This window comes from Macrobrachium rosenbergii, chromosome 58 (assembly GCF_040412425.1).
Source record: "Macrobrachium rosenbergii isolate ZJJX-2024 chromosome 58, ASM4041242v1, whole genome shotgun sequence".
Classification (NCBI taxonomy): Eukaryota; Metazoa; Arthropoda; class Malacostraca; order Decapoda; family Palaemonidae; genus Macrobrachium; species Macrobrachium rosenbergii.
The window spans coordinates 21,603,557-21,617,893 of NC_089798.1; positions in this window are offsets into that span (position 1 = coordinate 21,603,557).

The following is a 14,337-nucleotide window of genomic DNA, read 5'->3' on the forward strand; positions in this document are numbered from 1 at the left end:
GCAAAGCGATACTGAGAGCTATATCGAACTTAGGAAGTACAGGATTTGAGGCCTACCCGATGTGAAGCAGCTCTCTGGCCTCCTCCCAACCCCAGAAACACACACACACACACACCACGCACACACAGTGACAGTAAAGAAGTAAAGTCGTTGAACAGAGAAATTGTCTTTCGTTCCATTCTGTCCAGTAGGGAAACCACGGGAAAGGTATTCAAACATTTATCAGCAGGGATCAGCAAAGCGAAATGACTGGTGACGTCACTGAGACCACGAAAATAATTTAAAACGGTGGACAGAAAGCACGTAGCTAATGCTGTGGGGTTATTCAGCGAGCACAGCGTTCATTTAGATGTAACAAGCCTGGGAAAGCATCAGTGGACAATTACTAAGGCTCAAAGAAAGGGAGGTGATTGAGGTGGAAGACGTAGAACATCATGAAGACTGCGACTAATGATGCCAGCCGAAAATGAAACAAATCTTCCATTGGAATAGGCCACAGGTGGAATCAATAATCTTTCATCGAGGCGAGTTCATTCTTTAACCGGACCTTTAGGCAGTTGTTCGATGGAGCACAGACAATGGAAAGGTCTTTGGTTCTATTAGGGCTGTATTGCCAGGCCTGGAGAAGGCCTTCATACCTTCAACATAGGGTTGCTGTCCGTTCCTTAAAATACAGAGTCACTCCGAATTGGATACTGAGATGTTGCAATCCTTTTAGAGCCTGTACGGAACGTTGTTTGTTTCCCATATGGCTGTCTGAACGACTAAGCAAATGAAGAAAATCAGTTATCGCTCAGCATCAAAACATGGCGGGGAACGCTTTTTTTTCACGATTCATTATTTTTTTCAGATCGACTGGGGACGCCTGAATCAGTTTCCTATTTTCATTTTTGTAATTTGTGGAAAGTATTGGTATACAATCATTATGTTGCTCCAAAGTAAAAGTTACAATATCCCAATTCAACTTCAAGCAAAAGAAATATTTCTTTCTGAATGCCTCATGTATTGAAATTATGCTTGAACTTGAAAATTCTGAAGGACTACTTTTTCTTTACTGCAAAAATATTTTCTCATTTAATAATAATAATAATAATAATAATAATAATAATAATAATAATAATAATAATAATAATAATAATAATAATAATAATACAGCCAACTAAGAGGGGAAGACAATCACCAGGAATTCCCTGAAGCCGAACCAAGTAAGAGACTCTGGGAAAACATATGGAGCAATCCGGTATCACACAACAAACATGCAACGTGGCTCCAGGAAATCAAGGCAGAAGAAATGGGGAAAATAAAACAAAGATTCACTGAGATCACGACAGACACAGTCAGACACCAACTAAAGAAAATGCCCAACTGGAAAGCCCCAGGTCCCGATGAAGTCCATGAATACTGGCTCAAAAACTTCAAAACCCTACACCCACGAATAGCAGGACAACTCCAGCATTGTATCACAAACCACCATGTGCCCAAATGGATGACCACAGGGAGAACATCATTAGTACAGAAAGACAAGAACAAGGGAAATATAGCAAATAACTACAGACCTATCACCTGCCTACCAATAATGTGGAAGTTACTAACAGGTACCATCAGTGAAAGGCTATACAACTACCTAGAGGTCACAAACACCATCTCCCACCAAAAGAAAAGCTGCAGAAGGAAGTGTAGGGGCACAAAAGACCAGCTCCTAATAGATAAAATGGTAACAGTAAGAGAAGGAGAACAAACCTAAGCATGGCATGGATTGACTACAAGAAAGCCTTCGACATGATACCGCACACGGGGCTAATAGAATGCCTGAAAATATATGGGGCAGAGGAAAACACCATCAGCTTCCTTAAAAATACAATGCACAACTGGAATACAGTACTTACCAGCTCTGGGATAAGACTAGCAGAGGTTAACATCAGGAGAGGGATCTTTCAAGGCAACTCAGTGTCCCCACTACTCTTCGTAGTAGCCATGATTCCCATGACAAAAGTAGTGCAGAAAATGGATGCTGGATACCAACTCAAGAAAGGAGGCAACAGAATGAACCATCTGATGTTCATGGACGACATCAAGTTGCATGGTAAGAGCATCAAGGAAATAGATACCCTAATTCAGACTGTAAGGAATGTATCTGGGGACACCAGGATGGAGTTTGGAATAGAAAAATGCACCTTGGTCAACATACAAAAAGGCAGAGTAACAAGAACTGAAGGGATAAAGCTACCAGATGGGAATAGCATCAAACACATAGATGAGACAGGATACAAATAACTGGGAATAATGGAAGTAGAGGATATAAAACACCAAGAGATGAAGGACACAATCAGGAGAGAATATATGCAGAGACTTAAGGCGATACTCAAGTCAAAACTCGATGCTGGAAACATGACGAAAGCCATAAACAATGGGCAGTACCAGTAATCAGATACAGCGTAGGAGTTGTGGAGTGGACAAAGGCTGAACTCCACAGCATAGACCAGAAAACTAAAAACACATGACAATACACAAAGCACTACACCCAAGAGCAAATACAGACAGACTATACATAACACAAAAGGAAGGGGGGAGAGGGCTACTAAGCATAGAGGACTGCGTCAACATCGAGAGCAGAGCACTGGGGCAATATCTGAAAACCAGTGAAGATGAGTGGCTAAGGAGTGCATGGGAAGAAGGACTGATAAAAGTAGATGAAGACCCAGAAATAAACAGAGACAGGAGATTGGAAAACAGAACAGAGGAATGGCACGACAAACCAATGCATAGACAGTACATGAGACAGACAAAAGAACTGGCCAGTGATGAAACATGGCAATGGCTACAGAGGGGAGAACTCAAGAAGGAAACGGAAGGAATGCTAACAGTGGCACAAGATCAGGCCCTAAGAACCAGATATATTCAAAGGACAATAGATGGAAATAACATCTCACCCATATGCAGGAAGTGCAATATGAAAGACGAGACCATAAACCAGATAGCAAGTGAATGTCTGGCGCTTGCACAGAACCAGTACAAAAAGAGGCATGATTCAGTAGCAAAAGCCCTCCACTGGAGCCTGTGCAAGAAACACCAGCTAGCTTGCAGTAATAAGTGGTATGAACACCAATCTGAGGGAGTGATAGAAAACGATCAGGCAAGGATCCCCTGGGACTATGGTATAAGAACAGATAGGGTGATACATGCCAATAGGCCATACGTGAAGTTGATTGACAAAATCAAGAAGAAAGTATCACTCATTGATGTCGCAATACCATGGGACACCAGAGTAGATGTGAAAGAAAGAGAGAAAATTGATAAGTATCAAGACCTGAAAATCAAAATAAGAAGTATATGGAATATGCCAGTGGAAACTGTACCCATAATCATAGGAACACTAGGTACGATCCCAAGATCACTGAAAAGGAATCTGGAAAAGCTAGATGCCAAAGTAGCTCCAGGACTCACGCAAAAAAGTGTGCTACTAGAAACAGCGCACAGTGAGAAAAGTGATGGACTCCTAAGGAGGCAGGATGCAACCTGGAACCCCACACTATAAAAACCACCCAGTCAAATAGGATGACTGTGATAGATACCACCCCCCCCACCAAAAAAAAATAATAATTCGGGTATATTTTCCAGTAGATCTTGAGGAAGTTGCGCGCAAGTATTTGGGATCTAACATCAAAGGTTATGTTACTTTAACAAAAGAGAAAATCTTTGATGCTTTTTCTGTATATTATTCATACTGCATTAACGAGTGAATGGTTTAATGTGTAACAGTCTCATTTAATTTAGAATTTCTAGTGACCTGCCAAGTCAGTGATAGTTTATCTAGTAAATATTACATGAAGTCATCAAAGGAATGAAAACATGTCCATCATCTTCATGTCAAGCCTAGATAGCAGATAGCCCCGAAATCCCTGGAAAGGGAAAAGTCTTTTCCAGCACCCCTTGGGATGGTGTAAGCAAGGGCTCTCCCAGAGACGTAATATTTCTTGCTGACACGACGGCCTTACTCTTTTGTCAGAGTTGGAAGTGGCAACTTTAAAAGGAGTATATCAACAGGCTGATGATACATTACCAGCCTACTAGTTGTGAGCTTTTGAACCACAGCAGGCGATCTTCTTCAGGACCCTACAAGAGAAATGGATTCATCTTAGTATGATGGGGTTAGAGGACTTTTACAGCCGTATGTCAGAAATGATTTTGCCAGCGCCGAATCTACAGTGAGTCTAAGGGGCAGTACACAAAAATTAGGTGTCTTATATTCAACAAAAGTGAAGAAAGACACGATTCTGTATTTAAATCGAAGAGAAAATTTGTGCTTACTTTTACTCAATCTATTTTTGTCCTATCTCCTAAAACTGAATCACAGCAAAAAACTTACAAGCTATTATTTTCAGTGACCGGAATACCACTTGTAGGTCGATCATGCAAAGTACAGTCTATAGTGACTCATATGCAAGTACTTCCATCGATTCGTTGCGCAGGAAAAATATTTCTGTTTTTCATTAGGCACATCACACAGACACACACATGTGCTCACACGTTTACACACACACACACACACACACACACACACACACATATATATATATATATATTAAGGTTAAGGTGGTTGTGTGAAAGGAACTCTCATAGTTCGATGGTTTCCTTCCTTTTGGTTGTCTCTCCTGGTTTGTTTTGGCCACGTTGGCGGGGGAGGTGTCGCATGTGGAGTGTTGGGCGAGAGCTGGCAGTCAGCCCATGACCAATAAGAAATCAGTATTGGTCAGCAAGCAGTCAGGTGTTCCTTACCTTTTGGTTATGACATGAGTTGGAGGTCCCCCTTGTCGGTGGATTTGATGTCTTCCTTGATGGCAGCTTAAGGATGATTGGTGTAACTTCAAGTCAGCAGTTATTGGACAGCATTGTTGTTATCGTCTGGAGAGCAACATCGAGTGGAGTGTGACATCGTCTGGCATTGCATGGTTTCCGTCGTCTGGAGAGCGACATTGTGTTGAGGGTGACCTTGTGAAGTCCCTGCCGGAAGTATGGCTTGAAAGGGCCGAACGAGTCCTGGAGTGCTGCGACCTCTCCCCTGCGGAACTCTCCCTTGGTCTCACTAAATTCCTTGGTGGAAAGGCACTCGTTGCCTACCACGCCCTGTCAGCAGAAGATAGGGGAAACTGGGAAGCCGTACACCAAGCAGTTACTAAGGCATACGAGATTACCCCCGAGCGGTGGAGGAGACGTTGGAGAGAGCAGCCAAGAGAAGCAGGCCAGACTTGGTCTGATTGGGCGTACCATTCAGAGCGGGCATTAACAAAATGGCTTGATTTTGAAGGAGCCACGAGCGCCGCCGAGGTACTCAAGCGGTTTAAATTTGAGCATTTCCTGCACTACGCCCCTCCTGCCCTCGCCACTCATGTAGTGGAAAAAGCCCCAGCAACACTCACCGAGTGTTGCCGGATAGCAGACATGTGGGAAACTCACCACCCTCAGGAAGGATCCATGGGGCGGAAGATAAATCCCCCGTCCCTCCTCGGAGGATCAAATTCCCACAAGAATGGGAACTCAGGCAAGCCCCTAACTTGCCATTATTGCAAGAAAACGGGGCATTCCTCCGAACAGTGCCGGAGCAAGAAACTGGCACCTCTCTCCCGAAAACCGCCCAATAACTCGCCTGCGCCCTCCACAGGGGCAGCGCGGAAAGACTTCAGCCAAACCTTTTGCACGGCGTGCAAGGTTTATGGCCATTCTCCCGCATGGGCAAAATGCCCGAGCAATAACAAATCAAATACTCCCACCGTCGCCTTGGCCGTCACAGATCCCAAGTCATTAGGCCCTCCTGCTGAATGGCCCGTAAATGTGACCCCTCCACGAGGTAGCCACCCCGCGCGCCGAGTCACGGCATTCGAGGACTCGGGCGTGCAAATCTCCCTCATACGAAGGGACATAGTTCCCTATGGAGCTATCGTCAATAGACAAAAACTCATCACGATCGAGGGAATAAATCAATTTAAAATGATACTCCCTATGGTCCAATTGAGAGTCACAAGACCTCACCAATCCAAAATTTGCAATCTTGCAGTAGCAAGCCATCTCCCCGGAGGCTATGACATCATCCTGGGACAGGACTTTCAGTCCCCACAGAAATCACGACAATCTAGGGGTCCACATTCCCCAACTCATTCCTCAGGCGCCAGTAATCCTCCCCCGCTTCTCCTTCAGTCAAGACTGGCGCCCCCTGGGTACCAGGAGGACGTGCAGTCCCTACCAGTGCCACCTGAGTACGATGTACAGTGGCCCCCTCGATCGGTTCCCGATCCAATTCCAGTGCCCAGCCCTGCCTCAGTGCCAGTGCCAGGGCCCGATCAGATCTCCCTCCTGGAATGCCAAATTCCTGCCAGTGCCACTTGCATGCACCGAGCAGTGCCAAGCTCTGTCCGTCCTGATGGACGAGCACGAGAAACCTCTGATAGTGCCTGACTCTGCCCTAGTGCCAGCGCCAGAGCACTACCCCGATCTCCATTCAAGGGATCCAACTCAGTACCCCCTCTCTTCCCCCAGCCTGGCACCGCTACCAGCATCGGTAAGAGAGACGGTTCCTCTCGACCACAGCGGAAGCTCACCTGCAGGTGCAGCCTCGCAACCCGTGCCTGAGCTGGTCATTGATACCTGCGAGCCACTCACGCCGCCCCCAACCGCCTCCTCTTTGCCTCAGCCCGTCGCCGACGCAATTGCAAGTCAGGATTCTGCCATCTCTCACTTGGCCGATGAACTAAAAGAGCTGCGATGGATCATGGTAGAACCAGCACGGAAAACTCCTGCGTCAGCTGTTGCAGCAGCAGGCCCAGGTGGCACTCCGTGCCACCCTCCGTTTCCCCGGCCGAGGATGACTGTCCCATTAAGAAAGGTTCGAGGCGAAATTACCACGGGCATGGGAATTTCCAGGTAGTTTACAAAGAACTCTAGAGCTCCCCTGGCATCTGTGCCACCATTTCATTTTTCGAAGGTCTTGGCACTTCTAATCCAGAAGAGGATGTCAGGCCCTCCAGTATCTTCCTTCGTTGCTCAGGAACTTCTATCCCTTATCATTCTCTATTAATCCTTTTCTTAAATTATCCCCACAAGATGCAATGAAATACGGGATACCATTCCCCTCAAAATGTATAAATCATTGAGAATAACAGAGTGAGAAGTGGCACGCCCTTGCGCCCCTACCTTGGCACCGGCATGCGTGTCAGCTCTTCCTGAAGGAGTTGTGCCCTTCGGGTGCACTTTTCTCGCCCTGGGACTGAAGTGATAGTCCGGGCCGTAATTTATAGGCGAAGGATGATAAATTCCCGCCTAACACAATAAAATCCTCACTCTTTTTCCCTTAGCTCTGCTGCCAATATCATTTACTCTCTTTTAGTTATTTATTTATCTTTCCTTTCAATGAATCACGAGTCATGGCCGCTTGCCCTTGTGATTTTAAATGCCTCTTTTGTAAGCTCCGAGAAACGTGTCCCACCCTTCAATTGCGGTCACGTTTTCCTTCGTAGCATCTAGGTAATTTTTCCTTTTGTTATTATTATTTTTTTTCTTTTCTTTGCTTTTCCCCCTTCCCTTCCTTCTAAGAACTCTGTTTGTCCTAGACCCCCACGTCTTTTGTCTGCTCACCCCATCATAACATTGAGTATCCCAGTGTGGGCAGTGGATGCATAAAGTTAGCGTAGTTTAAGGTTAGCGAATTACAACTTGCGAATACTTTCGCTCGCATACAACTGTCAAAATACCTCAGTGTGAGGGTCAGCCATCAACTATCGAAGTTGGTGATGCGTTGAATTATTAGCTAAACAATTACCAATGTGAATATGTATAGTCATTACAATTTCACGTAAAGGGGATGTCATTTAAAAAAAAAAAAAAAAAAACAAACGCTGTCTTATCATTTATACAGCCTCTTCAAGGCAGACTGTACTAACCGCATGCATTTAGGGGATATCTAAAATTAAGTAACCATGTATTTTAATTCTTGAACAATAACCTTTCTTTTCATTTGTTTGCCATAGCCTCATATACTTGGTCTTATAATTCTAATTAATTCATATTGTTCGAGTCACTTTATAAAGTTATCAATGTGTAACCAAATCCAAAGTAATTACTCTTGTGCAAGTGTTGAAATTACCTTGTGTCCTGTTAAAGAAATTTGTTCCAGTATATTATTAAAAGTAACGTCACAGTTTCATAAATCCTTAGGAGTAAAATTCATTGCAAGGCAGAATGTAGAGTAACGTAAAGCATTTGCCGCTTATTCTTGTATATCGATGTTCACACCCGAATGAAGGTGTGTACATCATCTTGTTTGGGGAGCTATTATAATTAGCAAGAACTCGCTAGCAAATTGCTTCACCCTTTTTTTTTTTTTTTTTCATTTACTGTCGGCTGATCGATATTTCGCACGGTCAGAATACAAGGGATTAAAACCGACTGTAGGCCACTCCCTTTAAGTAGATAATTTCTGATTTCTGAGGCAAAAGTGAATCTGTCTGGTTGTCCTTTTCAGGCAAAAAACCCCTGTGGGCATCAGCTGAACATGACTCAACCCCCTATGTGTTGGACGTGCCCCTGCCCCATAGGAGGAGATAAAAGCGAAAACCAGACCAAGGTTCGGTCTCACACGCTCGCTGGACGGGAGGGTGTGAAGAAGTCCCCAAACCACCGCCATGCCCTGGCCCAACGATGCCCTTGGCTCCTAACCACGTGGCCTTTCAAAGTATACTTTTCCTCTGTGCACTCTGGCCACCAACCACGTGCATCTTACCACTTGGAAGAAAACTCGCCCTCGGAAATTGCAAGTCATCCACGGACCACTTTCTGCGCTGGAACCAAATCTGCCTTACGGTAACGTGCTCTGTAAAGACATCCATTCAGTCACGCTTTTCCTTGTAACATTTACTTAATTTGAGTGCCAGTAATCACCGAATCTCTTGTCAAATGTCCGTGCTCCTCGAGTGTCGGCAGTGCTAAGCCATTATTAATTCATCGAAGCCCCTTGGCACCCTCAGTACAGCTTCGAATTCATTATTCTTTTGTCTATTTTCATTACTGGCGTATAATGTGCATATCTCTCATTTCAGAGGGACCCTATATTGTGGAATCCTCTTGGACTGTGTCTGGAATCCCCCAGTTTCATTCATCCCGTAGGAATCCCCTTCAGGATCAATAATCTACTTGCATTCCTCTTTCCCGTACTAATGTTATTTATGTAAATACACTCCTGTAAGTTTGCCCACGTGTTTACATAATATTTTCCTTCAGTAGTAAGAGCCTTACGCTCATATGAAATTCCCTCTTTTTCCTCTTGTTTTATGTTTCTCTGGCCCCACAAAGTCGGAATCACAAGGCTAAATTATCTGAAATTGTTGCTACCTGTCTCACAAAGAATATTTCAAACTAGATTGCCAGGAAAAACATAAAAATATATATATATATATATATATATATATATATATATATATATATATATATATTTATATGTATATTTATATTTTTACGTATTTCCTTGGGTTTATGGTATTTTTACAGGCCGGCAACGGAAACTTTATTTAATTGCCCTTGGAGTTCTGACTTACGTAAAGGGAAATCATAAAAAACAAAGAAAATGGGTGAATTTAGGAGCTGAAGGCTCTACTTCATAAGGAAATGTTATGTAAACACTTGGGATAAATTAAGGAATTATATATATATACAAAAGAAAGCATTTGAAGGGAAAATGGATAAGTAAATTGATAAAGGCTTGTAACACCTGAATATCCTTCTACTGGAGTCTTGACTAAGGGCAAGGCACAGTCCAAGATGAGTCCACTGCGAATAGGTCCTCTTAGGGAAAGCGGGTCTCTGGCGAAGAATGACGAGGGACGATCACATGTATGGTGGTGCCCTTGAGGATGACTGTCCGGAGTCGGACGTTGTGGGGGGGAATGAATGTTCTCTCAGCAATTGGATCACTTGCCCGCGTGTATGGCTGTCCCCTATGATTGCACGTCCACTGCTCACACGACTAACTGCTCCTGCTTACTGCTTACTGCTTACTGCCCTTTTAAGGCTCCAGCCGTGTTGGTGCCGTGTGCACTTCTCTTTAGCTGAGGCCGTGTGCAAACAATGTGTCATTTGACAGGTGGTCAGCAATCGGTTTCCTCTTCCCAGGTTTCCTGCGGATAAATACAATTCAGGTAGTTCATTTTGCCTTTAGAAAGGTTGTTTTAAGCAGCTTAGTTGGGCTAAGCTGCTTAAGGGAGTGGCATTCAGTCTCCTATCTTTGCCCTTTTTTATCCGTGTCATCTCAATATCTGTTCCAGGTAAAAAGAAGGACAGATCGAAATGTTGATAACTTTGCTCTGATATCTAGGTCAAATACAATCGGCCATGCAGCGGCGACTTTATTCTCAATAAACAAAATGTAAATTAGGTGGGGAGGCGCATGCATTGTAGCGACTTCTTGTAAGTTATAATATATATATATATATATATATATATATATATATATATATATATATATATATATATATATATATATATATATATATATATATATATATATATATATTGTTATTGTGACAAGTGTCCAGTGTCTGTTCTTCAAATCAAACCTGATATCTAAGTGCTTGTCCCGGAGTCTAGTGCACCATTTATGTATGGTGACCCCGGAGTGTCCAGTGTCTGTTCTTTAAATCAAACCTGGTATCTAAGTGCTTGATATTTGATTACCAAACTTACCATTTATTCAACAATTATAGTTACCTCACAATAGCCAGACACCTGAACCCTCATCACACATACAAGACGACTGATTTCTCTAAAGGCAACAGTGATCCCTTATAAAACTTATCAATCATGAAATAAAGCAGATTAAGTTCGTTAAACAGGTGTGAGGTAAAATCTAAGGGCATCACTCCATTAACATTATAAAAGTTCAAATATTTCTATTTATTTCATTTCCCTGGTTCGAGCTCACTTCAATTACTTGAAGGAAAACATCTCACTTACCACTCTATCTCTAATTCAAATCAAAATTACTGGTGGGTCAATGAATGAAACTCTGATATAATATTTTAAATACAAAAATTTATTTCTAAATTCAAAGATTATACATGACATTAACAGTCTCAGGGAAATTTATTATTACTTCAAGATAAAACAAAATTGGATTAAATCTGAATTAATCATCAGTCAAAATTAAATCAGAAATTAATTTATTAATTAATCAAAAGGGTTATTCAAGAAGAATTTAAATTGTTGAGTAACAAAACTTCAATTCCCAAGTGTTAAACAAAATAAGGCAAATAAATAAACCATGTAAAAATGTGGATACAAAAGACACAGAAATATATGCTCTGCAAAAGATTAAATATAAAAAAATGTAAAGCAAAAAAATTAAGGCAATAGCAAACACACCACATATATGTATAAAAGAAAAAATTCTTCAAAAGATAAAGCATAAAACATATAACACGAAAAATATTAAAAAGTGAAAAGGTATCTTTACATATAACCACTCTAAATATTTTTCTTAGTGCACTAGAAACCCACAATTATGTTTACAATACCTTGGTACCAAATTTCTTCGTGTTTTTAACCAGGCGCCGTTACACACACACTAATAAAATACACTGTTCAGATAACTCAGACACATTTACTAAGGAATTAAACAGTTAAAGGATATGAGTGACCATCGTCTATCTAAATATCAATTACGTTAAAACAGGACATTCGTAAAATCCAGAGAGCGAGTGAGCGAGAGAGAGAGAGAGAGAGAGAGAGAGAGAGAGAGAGAGAGAGAGAGAGAGAGAGACGCGGAGCGGAAAAATACAGCTCCTTTTCACAAGGCTTTTTGGTCTCTGAGTGTCGACTCCTCTGTATGGGCGTCTATCTACGTGGTAGATCTTTCCACAGTGTTTTGATCGCGTCCCAATGGAATGCATTACTTCAGCAGTTTTGAAATTGACTAAACAAATTGCGTCCCTCTACAATGAGCAATCAGCCTCTGTCCCTCTCAGCGCTACGCACACCGTCCCTTCTCACAAACTACGCAGAGTGCAATCATTTTACCTACGCTAACTATTTTACGGTATACGCGTATCTGAACACAAAATCATAGTTATACAACAACTCACACATACACACGGCGAGATTACTGCATTATGAAAACCACAGCATAAGAATATATATATATATATATATATATATATATATATATATATATATATATATATATATATATATATATATATATATTATATATATATATATATATATATATATATATATATAATATATATATACATATATTTATTATTATTATATATATATATATGTATATATATATATATATATATATATATATTTATATATATATATATATATATATATATATATATATATATATATATATATATATATATATATATATATATATATATATATATATAAATATATATGATTTATATATATATATATTTACATATATACAGTATGTATATATATATATATATATATATATATATATATATATATATATATATATTTATATATATATTTATATTTATACATATATTTATATTTATGTATATATATTTATATATATTATATATATATATATATATATATATATATATATATATTTATATATATATAATATATAATTTATATATATATATATTTATACATATACATATATATATTTATATATATATATATATAATTTATATATATATATAATTTATACATATACATATATATAATATATAATTTATATATATATATATTTATACATATACATATATATATTTATATATATATATATACATATATAAGTTAAGTATATCTTAGTTTAACCAGACCGATGAGCTGATTAACAGTTCTCCTAGGGCTGGCCCGAAGGATTAGATTTATTTTACGTGGTTAAGAGCCAACTGGTTACCTAGCAACGGGACCTACAGCTTATTGTGGGATCCGAACCACATTATGACGAGAAATGAATTTCTATCACCTAAGAATTAGGAATAGGGACGCATGATTCACTGAGAGAAGAGAACTGCCGTATTAGATTCAATAATGCATGCCTTTCAGGATAGGTAGTTAGGATATAACCAGTGCTAACCATTCTTAGCTTTGGGGAATAGTGCGAAATTCCTCTGTGTTAAAATCTTTGCCATATTCTTTGCTTCGAGGAATAGTGCGAAATTCCTGTGTTAAAATCTTTGCCATATTATTTTTTTTGCTTCGAGGAATAGTGTGAAATTCCTCTGTGATAAATTTTACTTCGCATTTTGGATTAGCGAATTATTTAGGCGCGAATAAATTCCCACCTGGGACAAGACGAGATCAGCTTGGATTGCTGAAATGCTTCTCTCAGGTTAGTTAAAAGTCGAATTAGGTGTTATGAAAGCGAAATTTGAACTCCGCTTCTAGGGAAAATTATTAGGTCATTTTCACTGTTATTCTCTCATCCCGGGAAATTCCCCGGAGTCCCAGACGGTCTATAAATAGACGGGTTCCATTCACACAGAATCTAAAAACAACTCCGGTGAAAGTCAGACGACCTTTTCACCACCCCTCTCTTGCCCGCGTGTGTACCCTCTTTTTCATTCATTTCTCAGCAAAAAATTTTTTTGGTGTTTTTCCCGTTAGTAATTTCTAAGTCCTAATGGACGAATCATATTTCAAAGTCCTATGGGCAAACCAAATAAAATTCTACGTCGCAAGAGGCGAGAATTTCTCAACCAAATTCCAAGTCCTAAGAGACTCTAATAAAATTCTACTTCGCACCAGGCGAGAATTTCTAATTCCTATGGGAAAATGAAATTCCAAGTCCTAAGAGACTCAAAAAAAAATCTACGTCGCGAGAGGCGAGAATTTCTAATTCCTACAGGAAAACTAAATTCCAAGTCCTAAGAGACTCTTAAAAAATTCTACGTCGCTAGAGGCGAGAATTTCTAATTCCTGCGGGAAACCCAAAATCAAGTCCTTTTGAGACATTATATTAGTGTATTTCACACACATCTAAGCCCTTACGGGACTGATCATTCTAGTTCGTTAGAACAATGCCTTAATTTCACACTACAGCCGGCCAAGTCTGAGCGTGACATAAAATCCAGTTACGTCTTCCGAGACATATTAAACTTTAACAAAGTCTCCTCAGACTTATTGATCAACTGTCTTATTCAGACAGATCCATTCTCCTGCAGTCTGAACAACTGAGTGTTTCAGATTCCTGCAATTGAGTCTTTTCAGACAACCTGAGTCTTCTCAGACATAATTGAGTCACTAGAGTGTCCAGTCCATATAACCATTATTTCAAGATGGCTAATACCAGAGCCCAACAAAATG